This window comes from Perca flavescens, chromosome 21 (assembly GCF_004354835.1).
Source record: "Perca flavescens isolate YP-PL-M2 chromosome 21, PFLA_1.0, whole genome shotgun sequence".
In the NCBI taxonomy this organism is placed as follows: Eukaryota; Metazoa; Chordata; class Actinopteri; order Perciformes; family Percidae; genus Perca; species Perca flavescens.
This window is the reverse complement of record NC_041351.1, coordinates 2705936-2725935: the sequence shown is the minus strand read 5'-3', so window position 1 is coordinate 2725935 and position 20000 is coordinate 2705936. Positions and strand designations below refer to the sequence as shown.

The 20000-nt window shown below is 42.7% G+C and overlaps 1 protein-coding gene across 1 annotated transcript in view; it reads left to right on the top strand.

The window, feature by feature from the left end:
* LOC114548083 (glutamate receptor ionotropic, delta-1) overlaps positions 1-20000 on the top strand; it is a 674316-nt gene that overhangs the window by 439556 nt on the left and 214760 nt on the right. The gene's annotated exons all lie outside the window — the stretch shown is intronic.

Genomic DNA, 20000 nt, shown 5'->3' with positions numbered 1-20000 from the left:
ACATGTAGTCTTACCTAGCTACTGAGCATGTAGTCTTACCTAGCTACTGAGCATGTAGTCCTTACCTAGCTACTGAGCATGTAGTCTTACCTAGCTACCGAGCATGTAGTCCTTACCTAGCTACTGAGCATGTAGTCCTTACCTAGCTACTGAGCATGTAGTCTTACCTAGCTACTGAACATGTAGTCCTTACCTAGCTACTGAGCATGTAGTCTTACCTAGCTACTGAACATGTAGTCCTTACCTAGCTACTGAGCATGTAGTCTTACCTAGCTACTGAACATGTAGTCCTTACCTAGCTGCTGAGCATGTAGTCTTACCTAGCTACTGAGCATGTAGTCCTTACCTAGCTACTGAGCATGTAGTCTTACCTAGCTACTGAGCATGTAGTCTTACCTAGCTACTGAACATGTAGTCTTACCTAGCTACTGAACATGTAGTCCTTACCTAGCTACTGAACACGTAGTCTTACCTAGCTACTGAGCATGTAGTCTTACCTAGCTACTGAACATGTAGTCTTACCTAGCTACTGAACATGTAGTCCTTACCTAGCTACTGAACACGTAGTCTTACCTAGCTACTGAGCTGTAGTCCCTACAAGGGAGAATGAATGCGTGTGCATGAGCAGTGACTGACACGCAATTAGACACCCTTCCTGGCCCTGATTGGTGCATCTGAACAGGGAGTGGTGGATTTTTGCAATTCACACTACAGGCGGTAGGTGATAGAGGAGCTGGATTTTTTTTTAAATGACCTGCTTCATGTAGTTCTACTGGAACATATGGTATGAATATGACAGAAAGATAGTTTTATAAGTCTTACCTACTGCACCTTTAATGTTACAAACAGGGATAAAGTCCCTAGGGTTCACATTTAGGTGTCTCTTGAGGTTTTGGTGCCTTAATGTAGTATTTTAGAGGATCTCTACTGGAGCAACAGACACAGTGATAGAAATCTAAGGGCATATAGTAACTCTAACGGGACTTTTTTTGGGAACTTGTTTTTGCAAAACACAGTACAGCTGTGATAGTGTGTGGCGCTAAAAACAACAGCAGTGGTGCTACTTTCTGTCCGTTTCTCTCGCTCTGTCTCTGTGAAGGCCGCGGGCCGTACAAACGCCTCCTTTTCTACTTCTTCTTCTTCTTCTCGAAATACAACCGTGGTTATCTGCCCTGCGGTTCGGCTGATTCATCTGCCGGCCTCCCCGGTCGCTCGCTCTCGCTCTCACTCTCTCTCTCTCTCTCTCTCCCTGCCTGCCTGCCTCTGCCTCGGTAGCCCTCAGCACAAACAACAGCACCGAGACGTGACACGGGAGGGTTGGTAGTGTGAAAAACAGAGAGAGAGAGAGAGAGAGAGTGGAGGTTGGGCGGTTGATAGATACAGAAATGAACTGGAAAGAGAAACAGAGCAGGGGACAAGATGCAGAGAGACACCATGTTAAATGTTTGGGGCAGTAAAAGCAGAAGATCCATGTTCTATTCTTTAAAAATGAAATAAACGCCAGACTGACTGACTGACAAAAACCATTGAAATATCAAAATGTTCATCCCTTTTTACCACAGGATGGGACTTCTTCAACTTTTTCCCTGCTATTTATACATTTTGAAATATTAAGCTGTTTTTCAATTTTTTATTTTATATTAAACTCAATGGAGCAATCTCAAAAATACTCTTCAGGCTTCTTCCTCTTTGAAATGCTACTCCTCCCATACACTTTTACCTACAGATAGCAATCAAACTTTAAACTCTTCGCAAAACCTTTAGCTGTTATACAATGATTTAGCTTCACGATATCTTTTACAGTTTTTGTGTTATCACTGTTTAGTGTTTTATTGCAGGCTTTTTCTGTGCTTATAGTGGAGTGAATATTGCATGACTTAGAGAAATTCTCTCATGTTGGAAAAGGTTGTGTGTACTGTGGGTAGAATGTAAATCCAGATACTGTTAGCTCCTCTGCTCCTCTGACCAATGGCTGAACTTTACCCCAAGATACTGAGATCTGTTCACGGGATTTAACGATAACTCTGCTAAACAGACGGATAAAGTAACAAAACAGCCAGGCGAGATAATTAAAAACTTGGGAGCTGCTCGGCAAAGATAATACGAAAGAAAGAAACGGACTGACATTGAATAAAAAAGGCCCAATACAGAAAAAAAACCAAATGGCAGGAGAAAGAGAAAAAACAGGTGGGGAATTGCAGCGCTGGATGTGAGACAATGAAGAGGTCAGAAAGAGAAATGAGTGAGGGAACGAAATGAAGAGTGCAAAACAAAAGAAAACGAGAGACTTAACGGATGGATGCAGAGAGGGGAGGGAGATCCAAGAGCTTAAAGATGGTGGTGGAAGAAGATAGTAGAGCAGAGAAAAAGGAAGGAGGGAGGGAGGGAGGGAAGGAAGAGGGAGAGATAGAAGAACACAACAGAGGAGGGTCGGCATGTCACAGACAGAGAGAATCAGTCACCGCTGTCTTACAATTTTGCATTTTTATGCTACTGGCACACTGTATACTTCATATTTAATATTATATCTACATATATATATTAGGGCTGTTCCCTCTTAGTGGATTAGTCGACTAATCGGTCATTTTGGTCTTAGTCAACTTTGATTTCTTTAGTCCATTAGTCATGTTTGATGCTTTTTTCATGCTGAGAAATGTACAAGCACATCTCTGGTAAACACAAGAATTAAAGTGGTGCTTGTGCATGACTCTTAGTGGAGAAACTCAGATTCACAGATCTGTTGATTAAATCAACTAATCCATTAGTCGATACGATTGAATGAGTGTTAGTCGACTAAGAATTTCTTTAATACTATATCAACACATTTTCACTCCCATCTCGTAAAATACGGACGCTTGGTCAGGTGCCGTGGCGTTGTTATTGACGCTAAAAGTCTCCTTTAGCGCCACATAACGCGCTGTAACTGAACGAACTTGGTCGGGACTCTTGGCGTCCCTTTTGACGCAGTTATGTTAAGGAAAAGGTCACTTCAGACGCTGACAGCCACTGTCCAAATGTCCGAGAAAAATCTCGAAAAAGCGGGCGAAAACAATGAAAAGGGACAAAAACTTCGGTAAAAAGCCCAGTTTGGATTATTGGGGGGGTCGTAACCCTCACATTGTCCCTCCTCTAGCCCCCCACCCCCCATACATTATGCATATATATGGTCAGATTCAGCCCTACTTCTTACCAGTAAATACATGTTTACCAACCATTTCAGACACAGTAAATGGAGAATTTGACGGTTAAAAGGTTTTGGGGGGAGGACCTCCAGACCCCCAAAGCTATAATGTGCCCCCAATGTTGAGACCAATCCGACGCCCTTGTATATGAATGGAGTCTGGTGCCAATGTGTAATTGGTCTCCCACAGCGAGACAGTCTGCGTTCTGACCCGACTATTCCTGGAGAACATTGCCGGCTTTGGAGTGCCGATGTAAATGAGGCTGTTTTCTGTGGACTCCTGCAGAGAGGAGGCGCAATCACCTGCCAGGTGAGCGCCAACGAGAGGCCCGCTCAGCCAAATATCTGTCTTCTGAGTGGGAGGTTGAGATGAGGGATTGATTTCTGAATGGTTTTGGCCCAGAAATGAGCAACAATGCTGGAAATCGTGCTGCTCTCCCCCATTTCCCTGGTAACTAGCAGTCATTCAGAGCCTTGTTTTGAACATTTCCTAGAATGAACACTTTAAAGTTGCATGCGTGTGTGTGTGTGTGTGTGTGTGTGTGTGTGTGTGTGTGTGTGTGTGTGTGTGTGTGTGTGTGTGTGTTTACTGTGCTATCGACACATTGCTGACATTCACCGTGTCGACCTTTCTGTGCAGAATGTGTCCGTGCAGGCTGTTTGCATGACCCATTCATACATATGGCTACGAAAAGTAAAGCATTGTCATTTATATTTCCCCTCAGTCTCTCTGACTGAACCCAGTGTGTGTGTGTGTGTGTCTGCTTGTTTAACTATATTCGTAGGGTACAAAAACCAGGAGTCCAGTATACTTGTGGGGTCCCGACAGCTTTGTGGGGCCAAAATGCTGGACCCCCAATTTTAAAGGGCTGTTTGAGGGTTAAGACTTGGTTTTAGGATTAGGGTTAGAATTAGGTTATGGTTAGGGTGAGGGTAAGGGTTAAGGTTAGGCATTTAGTTGTGATGGGTAAGGTGAGGGTAAGGGTTAAGGTTAGGCATTTAGTTGTGATGGGTAAGGTGAGGGTAAGGGTTAAGGTTAGGCATTTAGTTGTGATGGGTAAGGTTAGGGTAAGGGGCTAGGGAATGCATTATGTCAATGACGAGTCCCCACAAATCTAGTGCCAGATACCTGTGTGTGTGTGTGTGTGTGTGGGGGGGTGTGTGTGTGTGTGTGTGTGTGCGTGCGTGTGCGTGTCCATATGGCCGCAGTATGTACGTGGCAAACATCTCACAACAACAACAACAACAAGGTTTTAGACAAAAACTCATATATTATTTAGTTTTTGAGTTTTATTCATCTCTACCTATGACTTTGGCCCCAAGCAGATGTGACAAATCCCCTATCGCATCTGTGCCCCAAGCTGAGTAAAACACTTTGAATCGTGTCCATTTTTAGGAGTTGTTGTAAACACAGCCTGGGCGTGCTGGTTGCCCAAATTCAGGCTGGCGTGGCCTTGCCTTTAACCTGCGCCGGGAGTGCCTGCTGCTGGGCTGACACGGCTGACAGAGGCCCCGAGCTCCTGGATGAACCGCTGGTGGATGTGAAGACTGTGTTTACGCTGATGGTTACAGACTTGTTGTCTGTACATACGGCAGTTTTTCTGTGTTATTTTCTTCTCCTCCTTCTTCTCTGATCTTGCCTTTCACTTTTAAGTTCTGTCAGACAGTTTTGCATTGCGTGCGTTGGGGTTTAAAAGTTGGAATCCAAAAAATGACCCTCAAGTCAACGAGTGTTAGACTTGCAAAACTGTGTTCACTGCTTCTGCAGCCTCTTGGATTTGAAGGGGCCTTTTTTGTAAGTAGTGGAAATACCAAAAGGCCGTCATATATAAACATTCTGGTAATATTCTGTGGAAGTATGAGGAAATTGTGCAGCTTGTATTTAAAAAAAAAATAAAAAATTCTTGTATTGCCGCTGACAGGCTCAGATTATTATTCTACGTGTCTGACAACATTATTATTAACTTGTTATTATGAATAACTTTACATCTGAGGCGTTTAAAGACTCTATTTGTCCGTTGTTTATTTCTAAAGAAACACGACAATGTATAAAAGGCTCCATTACCTTGTAGCTCACGTTATGGCTCCGTAGCAGACGCTTTTATAACAATAGGCTAACGATTGTGTCATAACCACGAGACTTACTGTCACACAGTAGAGGAATTACCGTATAGTACAGGAGAAGCTCACAGGCAGTTTGGACTTCCATTAGCTGTTTAGGTTTAATTACTAATGTTAACTAGCATGTTAGTGATCAGTAATTAGCCTGTGTCTATGTTCGACTTCTAATATCCTTCACTGGTCTCTGTCCAGAGACATGGGACCTAGTGGTCCATTTTATATACTGTCTATGGTGAATACAGGTATATTAAGACAGAGAGTAAGAGAAAAATAAAATGTTCCTTGAACATTACAGTGTGTAAACATGTTCTAGTAGAAACCAAACATATAAGAAGTAAAGAGCTCCTATTTTGTGATATTTATGTTTTAGGTACACAGGTTTTGGGGGTTTTAAAAAGAAACTCTCAGATTTGAGCAGCAGCCCGGAGATGAAGTGGAAAAAACATTTGATATCCTGTGATGCTTTATTACTTTGCGAGCAGGTCGAGTGGTTCAGGAAAGCTCCAGGAACCTGCCTATTATGCCTTCATCCATTTGTGTTTTCCCCATCTTGTGTTTGAGTCCACTCAAAGAACCGAAATCCTTTCAGCGTCTAAATTTAAAGCGGAACAAGCCGAGCAGAGTGAATGGAGGGATGAAAGAAGAGGGGAGCAGAGGATCGAAGGGTCGGCCGACACTATGCCCTGTTCTTTGGCTGCAGGCATCACAGCAGGGAAAGAAGACGTAGAAGATATCTCAGGCACGGCGTTATGGGTGGGCCTGACGGGCCTAGGCCCACCCACTTTTCAATAGGCCCACCCAAAACATTTCCTCAAAAAACATTAATTAATAAATATATTATAATTTGTTGAAGAATTATTAAAAATCGGCAAATAATCTCATAATTTGTGCTAAAATTGTCTAAATGTTTAGTTTTCAAAAACAATTTAAAAAAAATGGTCATGTTTCTGCGCAAGTTCAGCAGACTTGTAGGTATGCTAGGCTAGCTCCCAGTGATCTGAGAGTGTGAAAATCATTTCCAGTAAAGGACAAGGTTGCAACAGTTGTTGTTTAGGTACCTTAAACGTGCACGAACAGTCTCAGAGTCATCGCTGCAACCAGGAGATTAAGGAGAGCTGAGATCCACAACGCCGAGCACATCTTTGTCTCAACCACCGCAGGATGCTAGCGCGGTTAGCGCGGGCAGCGCCGGTGCTAGTGCCTTTGCCTCTGCCTCGCGAGTGGATGATATAGCCCCTATGGATATAGCCCTGTGGATCGGTCTTCCGTGGATGAGCCCGCAACTCAACCAGTGCTAAAGTATCCGGTCACTTCTTCTGCTGAGTTTAATTGTGTAGGACCGCCAGAGGATAACAGTAAGGTATGTGGCTACTCTGCCTGTATTGTATTATGTCGTTATATGAGATATATGGATTAAAATAATCAATTCATAACCCGCTACAGAAGCTGCAGGCGCAGTTCTATTTCTATAACAGCTTGTTACTGTTGTCAAGTTGTTGTTCCCTCATGGTTTTCTCTTGTTATGGTCAATAATGCTTTAGGGCTGTTAATGCGATTTATTTATTTTTGTTAAACATGTTTATAACATGAATCATCACACTAATGTAAGGAAATAACGTGAGTCTTGTTTTACATGACAGATGACGTTGTCAATGAACACGTTCTGTGGCCGAGTATTGATTGAAACTGTCGGGCAGTGTTGTTGATCTGTATATTGTTGAAAACTTAAAACAATTGAAAAGAATTGTGAAATATTCGGCCTCATGTTATACGAGCAGAACTAAACTATGTTTTGGGGAAATATGAGATTCCTGACCACTTTTACAGTCTATAGGCCTTAGGTTAGGAGAGATGCGCTATAGCACAGCCAGGTATGGTGGTAATGGAGAGTCCAAAACGCTCTTCTTTTGGGCAGAACTAAGGAGAGCCATCGCGGATAGGTCCGTCCTTTGCACCGAAACTTTTTACAATGCAACAACATATAAATAGCATCAAGCTATTACAATCTTTATTATGTAAGCACATATAATATATATAACAGTATATTAGCCAGTCATTTGTATTAGGTTAAACAGGGATTTGATAACGTTTTTAATTTAAGGCCCACCCACAATTGGTCTGGCCCATCCAAAACTGGAATCCTGGCGCCGTGCCTGAGATATATATATATAATATTACTGGTGAAATGGTATTGAACATATATAATCTATTTCATTTAGGTGCAATCCTGCAGGCGAAAAAAGCACAAGGCCTACTACTCCCATTCTGAGGCTGCAGCATCATCATTTATTTCAAATGGTTTACATCATTCACCTGCAATACTGTGGAACTCTATATGCAATACCAGGGAACACTACAACAACGTTTAAAGCACATTTCAGAGCGATCGAGTCGCACTCTTCTTCGCCTTGCTACAGTGGCTTTACTGATATGCTCCGCATCTCCGAAAACTGCAATTTGCAACAACAACAAAAACTTAACGCGACACAAAGAATGTGCTGGGATGTAGAGATGTCCACGATAGACCTTTTTCAAGGCAGACATGTTGACATGTCATAGTAGAAAAAGCACAGGTGTATTCAAAACCATTAATGATGGCTGCATTCCACTTAGGAGAGGTCCTGGTATTAAACCATTAATGATGGCTGCATTCCACTTAGGAGAGGTCCTGGTATTAAACCATTAATGATGGCTGCATTCCTCTCTCTCTCTTTTTATTTTGCTCACTTGCTTACTTTGAAGTTCAAGTTTCTCCCACTCTTTCTTCTCTCTCTCTCTCTCTCTCTCTCTCTCTCTCTGTCTTTCTCTCTTTTCCTCTCTCTCTCTCGGTCTCTCCATCTCTCAGCTCCTCTCTGTCTCTCTCTCTCTCCCTCTCCCCCTCCCCCTTTCTCTCTCTCTCTCTCTCTTTATTTTGCTCACTTGTACTTTGAAGTTCCAGTTGTAGTCCTATAGTATTAGTGTGAGTGGGCTGAGAGAGCAGCTATTAAAAGCAGCCTTGCATGAAGCTACAATGAAACTACGAGCTGTAGCTTAGCGCTGGCTGTGTGCTCCACAGACAGCTGTGAGCATCTTCACCGTTACGGTATATGTGTGACTGACCAATGAGCTTCTGTCTGTCTGTCTGTCTATCTAACTGCTCCTCATATCTCTGCAGGGTAAATCCAGACAGCTAGCTAGACTATCTGTCCAATCTGAGTTTTCTGTTGCACGACTAAAACTACTTTTGAACGTACACATGTTCCTTTACACATTTCCTCGTTCCCTCGCTCTTCCACTGATTTTCTCGCGTCTCTCCCGTGCTCTAAAAGCTCTAAAAAAAAAAGAGTCACCAAAAAAAATGTCCTCAGCCATCGTAGAAAAGAGCGACAAAATTGTCGGGAAAAGGGCCAAAAATGTCAGAAATAGGGACAAAAAGCGAAAAACTAACTCTCCTCGGTGGGAGGGACTAGGACGCGAGGAAGGGAGGCAAGTGGAGGAATCGAGGAGGCAATTTAAGCGACATGAGAATAGAGCTGGGCAATATATCGATATATCAATATCTTGATATGAGACTAGATATCGTCTTAGATTTTGGATATCGTAATATCGTAATATGGCATAAGTGTCTTTTCCTGGTTTTAAAGGCTGCATTACAGTAAAGTGATGTACTTTCCTGAACTTACCAGACTGTTGTAGCTGTTGTATTATTTGCCTTTACCCACTTAGTCATTATATCCACATTACTGATGATTATTTATCTAAAATCTCATTGTGTAGATATTTTGTGAAAGCACCAATAGTCAACACTGCAATATCGCTGCAGTATCAATGGTATCAGGTATCGAGGTATTTGGTCAAAAATATTGTGATATTTGGTTTTCTCCGTATCGCCCAGCTCTACATGAAGGGCCGTTCATATTGTAGGTGCAAACGGCAGCGCTGCGCTATGAAACCCATTATTGGCGATGGCTAGACGCGCAAGAACTGGTGTGCCGCTGCGTAAGCGGCATTTTGCGGCTGGCCGCTCTTGCGCAAAGCTATGCTGTGGTGCATATTTCCACCATAATAGGCATGCCAGGTGTGTAGCTTATTGTAGCCTCTTAATTTAAATAATTTAGGTTTGTTTTAGCTATGTGAAAACAACATGGACATGTCTCCACTATAGACAGTGAGTGCATTTCTTAAAACAATTGTTGTAAACTGCACCGCATAGTGACTGACCTGCAAAAGCGTGTATTTTGATTGGAATCTTTTCTTTGCATGTCCAAAGCAAGTATTTATACCAATGACCCAATCAAACTGACAAGTCCTTACGCCATTGTTCAAACCAAGATAGTGAAACTGCTTTGTGTTGTTGTCCATATTTAACAATTCACTCTGGAAGTATAGTGTAATGAACAATGCACATGAAAGGGAGCACTATTCCCTATGGGACACATTATTGTCATCTCTGATCCGAGAAATGTGCCAAAGCAACTGAGAAGAAGTGTACTGTTGTGAGCTGCGAAAACCAAATACCAAGTTGATATACATCTCCATACAGGTATTTATAGGATATATTTGTATTTGTATGTTTATATGAAGTAAAATATGTTTGGACTGATGGACACAAGTCATGTTCGTTTTCATTGAAGTTCACATATAGGTAGTTAGGTATGTGGCCGTTACACAGAATAACTGTACCCATTTCCAAGTGTGTAAGCTCCAGTTTGGGAGGAATTAATTGCACATATGCATTAAAGCGCCCATATAATGCTCATTTTCAGGTTCATAACTGTATTTTAAGGTTGTACCAGAATAGGTTTACATGGTTTAATTTTCAAAAAACACCATATTTTTGTTGTACTGCTGCAGCTCTCTCTCACTGCTGCAGATCCTCTTTTCACCAGGTCTCTGTTTTAGCTACAGAGTGAGACCTCTTTTCATCTTCTTCTTCTGTACTATCTTTGATTGCACTCGCACATGCTCAGTAGCTCAGATGTAGATCATGTCAGCTATCTAACTCTAGAGACAGTAAAAGAAAGCCTGTTTCTCCAACTTTGGTCAGTTCCAAGGCAGGATTAGCTGGGAGACTTCTAAATGAGGGAGCACATGGAGGTAGTTCTTTTGTAGATTATGGTGAACTTGTGTGTGTTGTAGCAGTGCTTTGCTATTGAGAACGACGTAGCATGCTAGCGTTAGCATGCTAACGCTACGAGCTAACGGACTGTGACGTCTATATATATATATATATATATATATATATATATATATATATATATATATATATATATATATATATACAGTATATATATATATATATATATATATATATATATATATATATATATATTATGTGTATATGGTAGCTTTTTTTCCGACTTTTTAGTGGCTTTCTCAGACATTCGTCACCTTTTTGTAAATTTGTAGCTTTTTTTCGACATTTTTGTTGACATGAAGCCCTACAAAAGTCATCAGAAGAGTTCCTTAGAATTTATCAAATCATGCAAAAGATTTTTTAACAACAACCTGTTTTCTCAGCCTGAATATGAAAACTCTCCGGATTTTTTGGGAGTCTCAGAGTCGGCAAACCTGCCAAATTCAGCTTTGAATCACAGGTAATTGCACTTTAAAAAAACACTTCTTTTTTTTCTGATTGTTGCAGGGCAAAAATCCTTGATTATGCGGCACGTTTTCTTAAAAAATGCGATGGAATATGCGGGAACTTGCAAAAACTGCAGTTTGATGAAAAAGAGAAAAAACTCGGCAATTTATGCGGCGAAAGTGCGATGTATTTGAAAAAATGTGACTGGTGTGGCTGATTTTGCGTTGAATTTTTGCGATCGCATAATCACGTTTTTCTGGAGGGACTGAAAATGTATGGTGAACCCAAATTGATATACGGACCGGATTTGGCCCGCGGGCCTTGAGTTTGACACATATGCTCTACAGCAACGTGTGTCAAACTCAAGGCCCCTTACAGATCAGTTTAGGTTCGCAGTAGATTTTGGCCAAACCAAAAACACAGGAAAGGGTTTTTCAAACTGCACTTACGCGACATTCAAAGCAGAATTTTAGCAGATTTATCGGCAGAAATTCCCCAGAAGCAGCAGACAGAGTGAGTTTTTATATATATTCAGGTTGTGAAACTAAATGTATTCATTGAAATACCATATAATCACAGATCAGTAACTTTTAGGGCCCTATCTTACACGGTGCAGGGACAGTATTACACAGCTGTTAACTGTTGTTAACTGGTTATCAGCCGATGCACAAATTCAGGTATCGGAATCTGTATCGGGAAGCTGAACGTGGTATCGGACAATCTCTAGTTTTATGGTGATGTGTCTGCAGAAACTAGGCAGGACCAGCTTCCTTTTTATTTGCACGTTTGAAACGTCAGCTCCGCGCGAATTTAGCCCTCCTGTCGTCCTAATTGCCCGAAAACATAACACAAGTGGTTCCATATACCGCTCTTTGCAAGTATAAGGAAGGAGCAGTTCAGTACTTTTATTGAATTTTGAGTGTTTTTATTCAATTTCATAGCAGTAATTCTGACAAAACGTCTTTTGATTATTGTTAGAATATATTTTGTGAGAATAGCAAAAGAGGTTTTTAGAGTTCATGAAACTGACCTTGTTGTCTCCACTTCTCTGGGTTATGAGAGGCCATCTGGTTTTAAAGTGATAAGACATTATAAAGGGAGTGTGAGATATTTCCTGAGAAAAAGGTCTTCTCTGATCGGAGGGGACGGAGACAACAATGGAAGCAGTGTTTTGCAAGCGAGATATTTGTGACGTATGGAAATGGCCTTGGCTCTCACAACTCCTTAAAGTCTGCAGAAGATTAAGAACGCACAGGTATTCAAATCCAACAATAGCAGCTTGTCTCTTTTGACCTGAGAATGGGAGAAGCCGAGGTAACGTTTTCATACAGTGTGTTATCGTTAGGAGCCGGCTGGAGCCAGAAGAGCTAGACTGGATCCAAACTGATGGCAGCACCACCAGAAGATGGGACAGAAATGGATAAATAGACAGTATCTTAACTTAGCCGGCATCTCATGCTGGGGCAACCTCTGTCTGTTTGGCCACGGAGGGGTAGACTCATCTTTGGTCCGTATGCATACGCTCTCGTATTTTGCAATATAATTCTTCACCAAAGCTTGTTATAACATTAACTGAACAAGTTTTATTTCTCTGATCTACCAGTAAACAAACTCTATTCATGGTGTAGTGTCCACAGAATTGGAGTCAGATTAAGTCTGGCCTTTTTAGGGCCAGACCGGTCACTGGTCACATTTTAGAATAAATTCCTTCATTATCAATCAACAAACATTGACAGCACAAGGGTTAAGCAAACGAGCCTCATATAGTCTGACTTTGAGCCCCCGCTGCAGTCGAACCAACATGCGTCTCTCACCTTGATCTAATGCACGTTACACGCTTGACATGCATGTGGGAGATTTGTCAGCAGAACACGGAGGTGATTTTCTGCACAGGGTGCTGGAAAGGCAGGCAAAAGAGTCTGGAATACTGATTATCTCCAGGTGATAAAACTGCAATGATAGAACATCTGGTCTGGGGGGGGTTCCAACACTTTATTATCACGGCGATTAATCAGGGAAGGATGATTTGGTCTGTACGTGAAAAGGAAAGTAAACTACCGGGGGGCCAAAAGTATGTGGACGCCCCAGAACATCACAGGCATTTCATTTTTGATATGGAACTCAAACTAAAAGGGGGTTTTTGAGTCTAAGAAGTGTGACTCCCGTAAACTAACCCACCTCCTGTGAGAGTAAAGCGACAAAAACCTCGAAAAAAAAGTGGAGAGAGTGTCCAAAAAACTAACAAAAACTTCTGAAAAGCTGACAAAAACATTAAAAAAGTTTATAGAATGTCCCAAAAAAATGACAAAAATGTCTAAAAAGGCGCCAAAAATGTGTGAAAAAAGCGAAACTGAACTTCTTCCAGCACTGACTCCAGTCAAAGTAACTCACCTCTTTCTCTCCCTCTTCTTCTTCGTGTATTCGGAGGTGTGGGAGACTCAGCGCTCTGCTCCGACCAATCACAGTGCAGGATCCCTCAGAAACCGCCGTTATCCTCATCCTCGGCCACTGACTTTGTTTACATGCACATGATCTTTCGGGTTTTGGCTTTTTTTGGCTAATGAAAGGGGAATACTCTACTTATATTCTCCTTTACATGCAGCCTTGCAAAGTAGGGTGGTGGAAAGTAAGTGGAATATTAAAGTGCATGTAAACATACTCAGTGACAGGCAGCAGGAAGTCAGTCTGGTGGTCTTTACAGGGAGGTGTGTTCAGGTGCATTCTGGGCGTGCTGGTCTTACAGGGAGGTGTGTTCAGGTTCATTCTGGGCGTGCTGGTCTTACAGGGAGGTGTGTTCAGGTGCATTCTGGGCGTGCTGGTGTTACAGGGAGGTGTGTTCAGGTGCATTCTGGGCGTGCTGGTCTTACAGGGAGGTGTGTTCAGGTGCATTCTGGGAGTATTGCTATCTTGAGGCAGCAGGAAGTGATCTCACAATTGACCAATAAAAACCTGGTCTAAAGTCAATAACGCTGCATTTCATTGTTATTTTAACAGAGCATTAGTAAAATGCTCCTAGGCTCGTGCACAGTGCACACACACTATGCTTGTTACACACACAGGGACGCACAGCAGCACACACACACACACACATGCATACTTTGGGTAGCACAGGCCCATATATGATGATTACTCCTCGATGCAGTGGCCGTGGGTTCGACTCCAGCCTGCAGCCCTTTGCTGCCCCTCTCTCTCTCTCTCTCTCTCTCCTTTCATGTCTTCAGCTGTCCTGTGGATAAAGGCCTAAAATGCCCCCAAAAATAATCATCTTAAAAAATTCAAAAACTAGCAAAAGTGGATTCGTACACGCCCTAAACGCACCGGCGCCAGGCACTTGAGATTGTTAAATTGGGGCCCTTTGTCTCCTCCCCTCCTCCCTTGTTTTTCTTTCTTCTCCTCCACTTCTATCATCACTCTACCACCCCTATAATTTTCTTTCAGGAAGCGAGCCTTTTCATTTCTTCTCTCTCCCTCTTTGTCCTCCCTGCTTTAATTTGTCAACATGTTGTTATCACGTAAGGAATCATTTTCACACCCAGCGCACGTTGTATTTCATTCTTTGTTGATTCCTATAATCAGGACATGTTTTTCAGCCTAATATCAGCCTGAACACACACTCACCATTTCAGTCTTTTCACACGGGATAAAGCCTGTTTCAGTCGATCAATCTGCCGCTGTGTGACGCTCCACAGTTTGAAAGGAGGCTTGTTTTGCACACGTTGCCATTCGTCCGTCCGTCAACATCTCGTCGATCAGATAATGAGCCGAGCTGCAGACCAGGACCCTTGGCTCTCTCGTCTTCCTCTTCTTCTTTTTTTAAAATCCCACAAGGTTATCTGCAACATGCACACACTAGCATCCATGTTTTGTTGTCTCTTAACAAATGTACATCTTTGGGGTCCTTGGAATGGACCCCAAGAGCACCGAAAACCGCGCCGCACATTCAACAGAACATCTTCGGTACTAAAAATCTCTTTTGTTCAATTTTTTTTTTATTTGAACTGAAATGTTGGCCTGGAGGCTCCTGGCTCAAATAGCCATTGTGCACATTGAGTTACCCTGAAAAGAAGAACTCTGAGGCCCCATTTGATAAAATCCCCAAAATCAGAAGGTTATCCGCAACATGAACACACTAACATCCATGTTTATTTCCACTTCCACTTCATATTTGTGTGTGTGTGAGTGTTCAGGGGAGAGTAGTTCAAGATTTTTTTTTCTTTCCTTTTCTACATTTACAATTCATCAAAATAAAACTAACAGGCCGAGTCTTCATGCCGTGTGCTCAGATCGTTAAAATAGGGCCCTATGTTGTTTAAAGGTCCCATGGCATGCTGCTGTTTGGATGCTTTTATATAGACCTTAGTGGTCCCCTAATACTGTATCTGAAGTCTCTTTTATATAGACCTTAGTGGTCCCCTAATACTGTATCTGAAGTCTCTTTTATATAGACCTTAGTGGTCCCCTAATACTGTATCTGAAGTCTCTTTTATATAGACCTTAGTGGTCCCCTAATATTGTATCTGAAGTCTCTTTTATATAGGCCTTAGTGGTCCCCTAATACTGTATCTGAAGTCTCTTTTATATAGGCCTTAGTGGTCCCCTAATACTGTATCTGAAGTCTCTTTTATATAGGCCTTAGTGGTCCCCTAATACTGTATCTGAAGTCTCTTTTATATAGACCTTAGTGGTCCCCTAATACTGTATCTGAAATCTCTTTTATATAGACCTTAGTGGTCCCCTAATACTGTATCTGAAGTCTCTTTTATATAGGCCTTAGTGGTCCCCTAATACTGTATCTGAAGTCTCTTTTATATAGACCTTAGTGGTCCCCTAATACTGTATCTGAAGTCTCTTTTATATAGGCCTTAGTGGTCCCCTAATACTGTATCTGAAGTCTCTTTTATATAGGCCTTAGTGGTCCCCTAATACTGTATCTGAAGTCTCTTTTATATAGACCTTAATTCAATTCAATTCAATTCAATTCAATTTTATTTATAGTATCAAATCATAACAAAAGTTATCTCGAGACACTTTACAGATAGAGTAGGTCTAGACCACACTCTATAAATTCCAAAACCCCAACAATTACAGTAATTCCCTCAAGAGCAAGCATTAGTAGTGGCTATTGCGACAGTGGCAAGAAAAAACTCCCTTTTAGGAAGAAACCTCGGCAGACCCAGACTCTTGGTAGGCGGTGTCTGGCGGGCCGGTTGGGGGCGTGATGAACAGTGGTGATAACAGTCACATTAGAAGTCACATTGACTTTGAAGGTTATCGTGGAAGTTCATGTCATAGCAGGGCACATCGTGTCATACTGAGTAGTGCAGTCTCCTATACCGGATCCTGACTACTCTGTGCGTATGAACATCACAGCAGGGCGTAGCGGGATGTAACGTGGCGCTGCAGAGCACGGGGAGGCTGCGGATGCAGCAGGGACGCAGCAGGATGCAGCCGGAAATGCAGAGAATCGCAGAGCATAGCTCTGCGAAGAAGAAACTATAAGGACTCGGGGAGTAAACTCCCCAGAGCTAGATTAGTAACAAGCATTTCTGGGACCGGATGCATACAAAAGTAACAAGTAGAGATGAGAGAGCAGCTCAGTGTGTCTTAGGGAGGAACAGCCTCCCCGGCAGTCTAGAATTGTAATAGCATAACTTAAGAGAGGCAGGTTAAAGAGAGGTGCCTGGTCGGGCTAGAACTCCCCCCAACCGGATCGGGCTGTACTGGCCTGCCTCCCTCTACTCTCGCTCGATTATTAATTATACAGTATAGAAAAAACTGATGACTACGAGGAGAAGCAGGTGGGCCGGGTTAGGTGGACGCTTCAACTCCTCGTCCCTAACTATAAGCTTTATCAAAGAGGAGGGTTTTCAGTTTACTCCTAAATGTGGTAACGGTGTCTGCCTCTCGAACCCCGACTGGGAGCTGGTTCCATAATACTGGAGCCTGATAGCTGAAGGCCCTGGCCCCCAGTCTACTTCCAGAGACTCTAGGAACCATAAGTAGCCCCGCATTCTGGGAGCGCAGTGCTCTAGTGGGACAATAAGGTACTATGAGCTCTTCTAAGTATGATGGTGCTTGACCATTTAGAGCTTTGTAAGTCAGGAGGAGGATTTTAAATTCAATTCTATATTTCACCGGAAGCCAATGCAGAGAAGCTAATACAGGAGAAATATGATCTCTTCTCTTAGTTCTCGTCAGAACACGTGCTGCATCATTCTGGATCAGTTGGAGAGTCTTAATGGACTTATTTGGGCAACCTGATAATGCGGTACATAACCTGTTAGTAAGGACATGTTGATCATATCTAATAATGAAGTGTTTACCACGGGTAACGCTTCTTTGAGTAGCCTCGTTGGGATGGGGTCTAAGAGACAGGTAGACGGCTTAGCTGAGGATATCTTTAACATTAATTGTTGAAGGTCTATAGGATAAAAGCAGTCCAAGTATATGTCGGGAGTCGTCGTTCTTTCTAGCGGTCCTGCATTTAAAGATGAACTGTTAGAAGTTAAGGGCAAAAGGTGATGAATTTTATCTCTAATTGTTATAATTTTATCATTAAAGAAGCTCATGAAGTCATCACTACTCAGAGCTAGAGGAATAGATGGCTCAGTAGAGCTGTGGCTATCTGTCAGCCTGGCTACAGTGCTGAAAAGAAACCTTGGGTTGTTCTTGTTTTCTTCTATTAATGATGAGTAATAGTCTGATCTGGCCTTTCTTAGGGCCTTCCTATAGGTTTTCAGACTGTCTTGCCATTCCAAACGGGATTCCTCCACTTTGGTGGAGCGCCACTTACTTTCGATGTTTCGTGAGATTTGTTTTAATTTGCGAGTTTGGGAGTTATACCAAGGAGCTAATTTCCTTTGCTTTATCGTCTTCTTTGTGAGAGGAGCGACAGAGTCTAAGGTCGTCCGTAGGCAAGTCGTAGCACCGTCTACAAATGTATCAATTTGAGAGGGACTGAGGTTAACATAGAGGTCCTCTGTTATGTTAAGGCACGACATAGACTGGAATGCTGTCGGAATATTTTCCTTAAATTTAGCTATAGCACTGTCAGATAGGCATCTAGTGTAGAAGCTGCTATCTGGTTTAGTATGGTCAGGTAGCAAGAATTCAAAAGTAATTAAAAAATGATCTGATAATACCAGATTCTGCGGAAATATTATTAAATCCTCAATTTCAATACCATATGCCAGCACAAGGTCGAGGGTGTGGTTAAAACAGTGCGTCGCCTTGTGCACACTCTGACTGAAACCGATTGAATCCAGTAATGAGTTGAAAGCAGTAGTAAGGCTATTGCTGTCAACGTCCACATGGATATTAAAATCACCAACAATAAGTACTTTGTCTGATTTAAGGACTACACATGATAAAAACTCTGAGAATTCAGATAAAAATTCAGAATACGGACCTGGAGCTCGGTAGACAACAACAAATATAATTGGCTGTACTGATTTCCGTGTTGGATGTTGAAGATTAAGAACAAGGCTTTCAAAAGAGTTATAATTTAGTTTGGGTTTAGGGTTAATTAACAGGCTTGAATCAAATATGGCTGCAACTCCCCCTCCTCGGCCTGAGCCTCTAGGAATTTGAGTATTAATATGACTGGGAGGGGTGGCTTCATTTAGACTAACATATTCTTCATGGCCCAGCCAGGTTTCAGTAAGACAGAATAGATCAATTTGATTATCAGATATCAATTCATTTACGAGTACTGCTTTAGAAGACAAAGATCTGATATTTAGTAATCCACATCTAATTTTCCTATCCTTTTCTATCATTGCTGTGGTAGTTTTAATTCCAATTAGGTTGTTAAGTGTTGCCCCTACATTTACCACTTTGTGTGGTCTGTTGTTGATAATTACTGGAATAGTACTAGTACCACATGTTACTGGAGTAATACTAGTACTACATGTTATCCTACAGAAAACATTTTCAGATCCATCCACTTGTATAGTGCTATCAGGATCAATACCTGGGGACATGAATCTGTGATATTTTCAACATAATGTCAATACTTGCCTTCTGTTAGTGTGGTCGTTATGTTGTCAGATAGCAGCCTGGCTCCGTGTCGGTTTGGGTGGAGACCATCACGCTTCAGCAGGTTGGGCATCTCCCAGAACAAGTTGAAGTTGTCGACATAGGGAAGGCCCAGGGAAGTGCAGAGTGGTTCCAGCCAGGTGTGGAGCCAGAACAGTCTGGACCATCTCTCCGCACCCTTCCTGTAGGTAGGTAGAGGCCCAGAGATGACAATCCGCTTACCTGTGCCCATCAGGGTGGTGATGAGAGTGGTGAAGTCTTCCTGGAGTGCTATCGACCGTCTCTCTCTGATGTTGTTTGTGCCCACATGCACGATGATGTTGTCGACCTTGGAGTGGCGGGCGAGGATGCCGGGAAGTTTGTGCTGGATGTCACGGACCTTGGCACCGGGGAAGCAGTAGACCTTGGAGGGACCGCTGGGTAAAGGGGAATGTGGAGATCCCTTACCATGGAGCTTCCGATGACCAGCGTGGAGATTGATGAGTCCGAGGGGGGGAGAGTCCGCCCTCAATGGGCGCGTCGACTGTGTGGATGGACCAGGATGAGCTGCGTGGGGACGTGGCAGAGAAGGGAACTCCTCGTCGTTCGTCAGAATGCTGTAGCGGTTTTCTAGTCGTAGGGGTTGGGCTGGGGCTGAGCGTTGTCCTGACCGCCTGCTCTGGTGCTTGCTTACACGCCATGGCTCAGGCTGGTGTGGAGTGGAGCTGGTCAGCAGAGCTGGCTGGGTCCTCGGCAGAAGCCGGAGAGACAGCAGGGACAGAGGTTGTATTAGTGTGTGGTGGGGTGAGAGTATTGCAGGGCACAGTGGAATCAAAACATCCATCAGTGTGTGTGTGGGGGAACTTCCAATGATAATGGAGTCGAGGAACTCTTCACTTGCCTTGATCTGGAGGAGAGTCGATATTCTGGCTTCAAGTTCCACTATCTTCTGGCTGAAAAGGTGGCACGAGTCACAGCCAGGTGAACAGCTGAGGGGGGCATCGTGTAGCTTGCTAGTTTAGCTAGTAGCAACGTTGATGGAGGCCTTCTCCTAAAACCTAAAAAAACCTTCACAAGTCGAAATACAATGCAAGTGCTCCTGCTTGTGTTTAGCAAGCT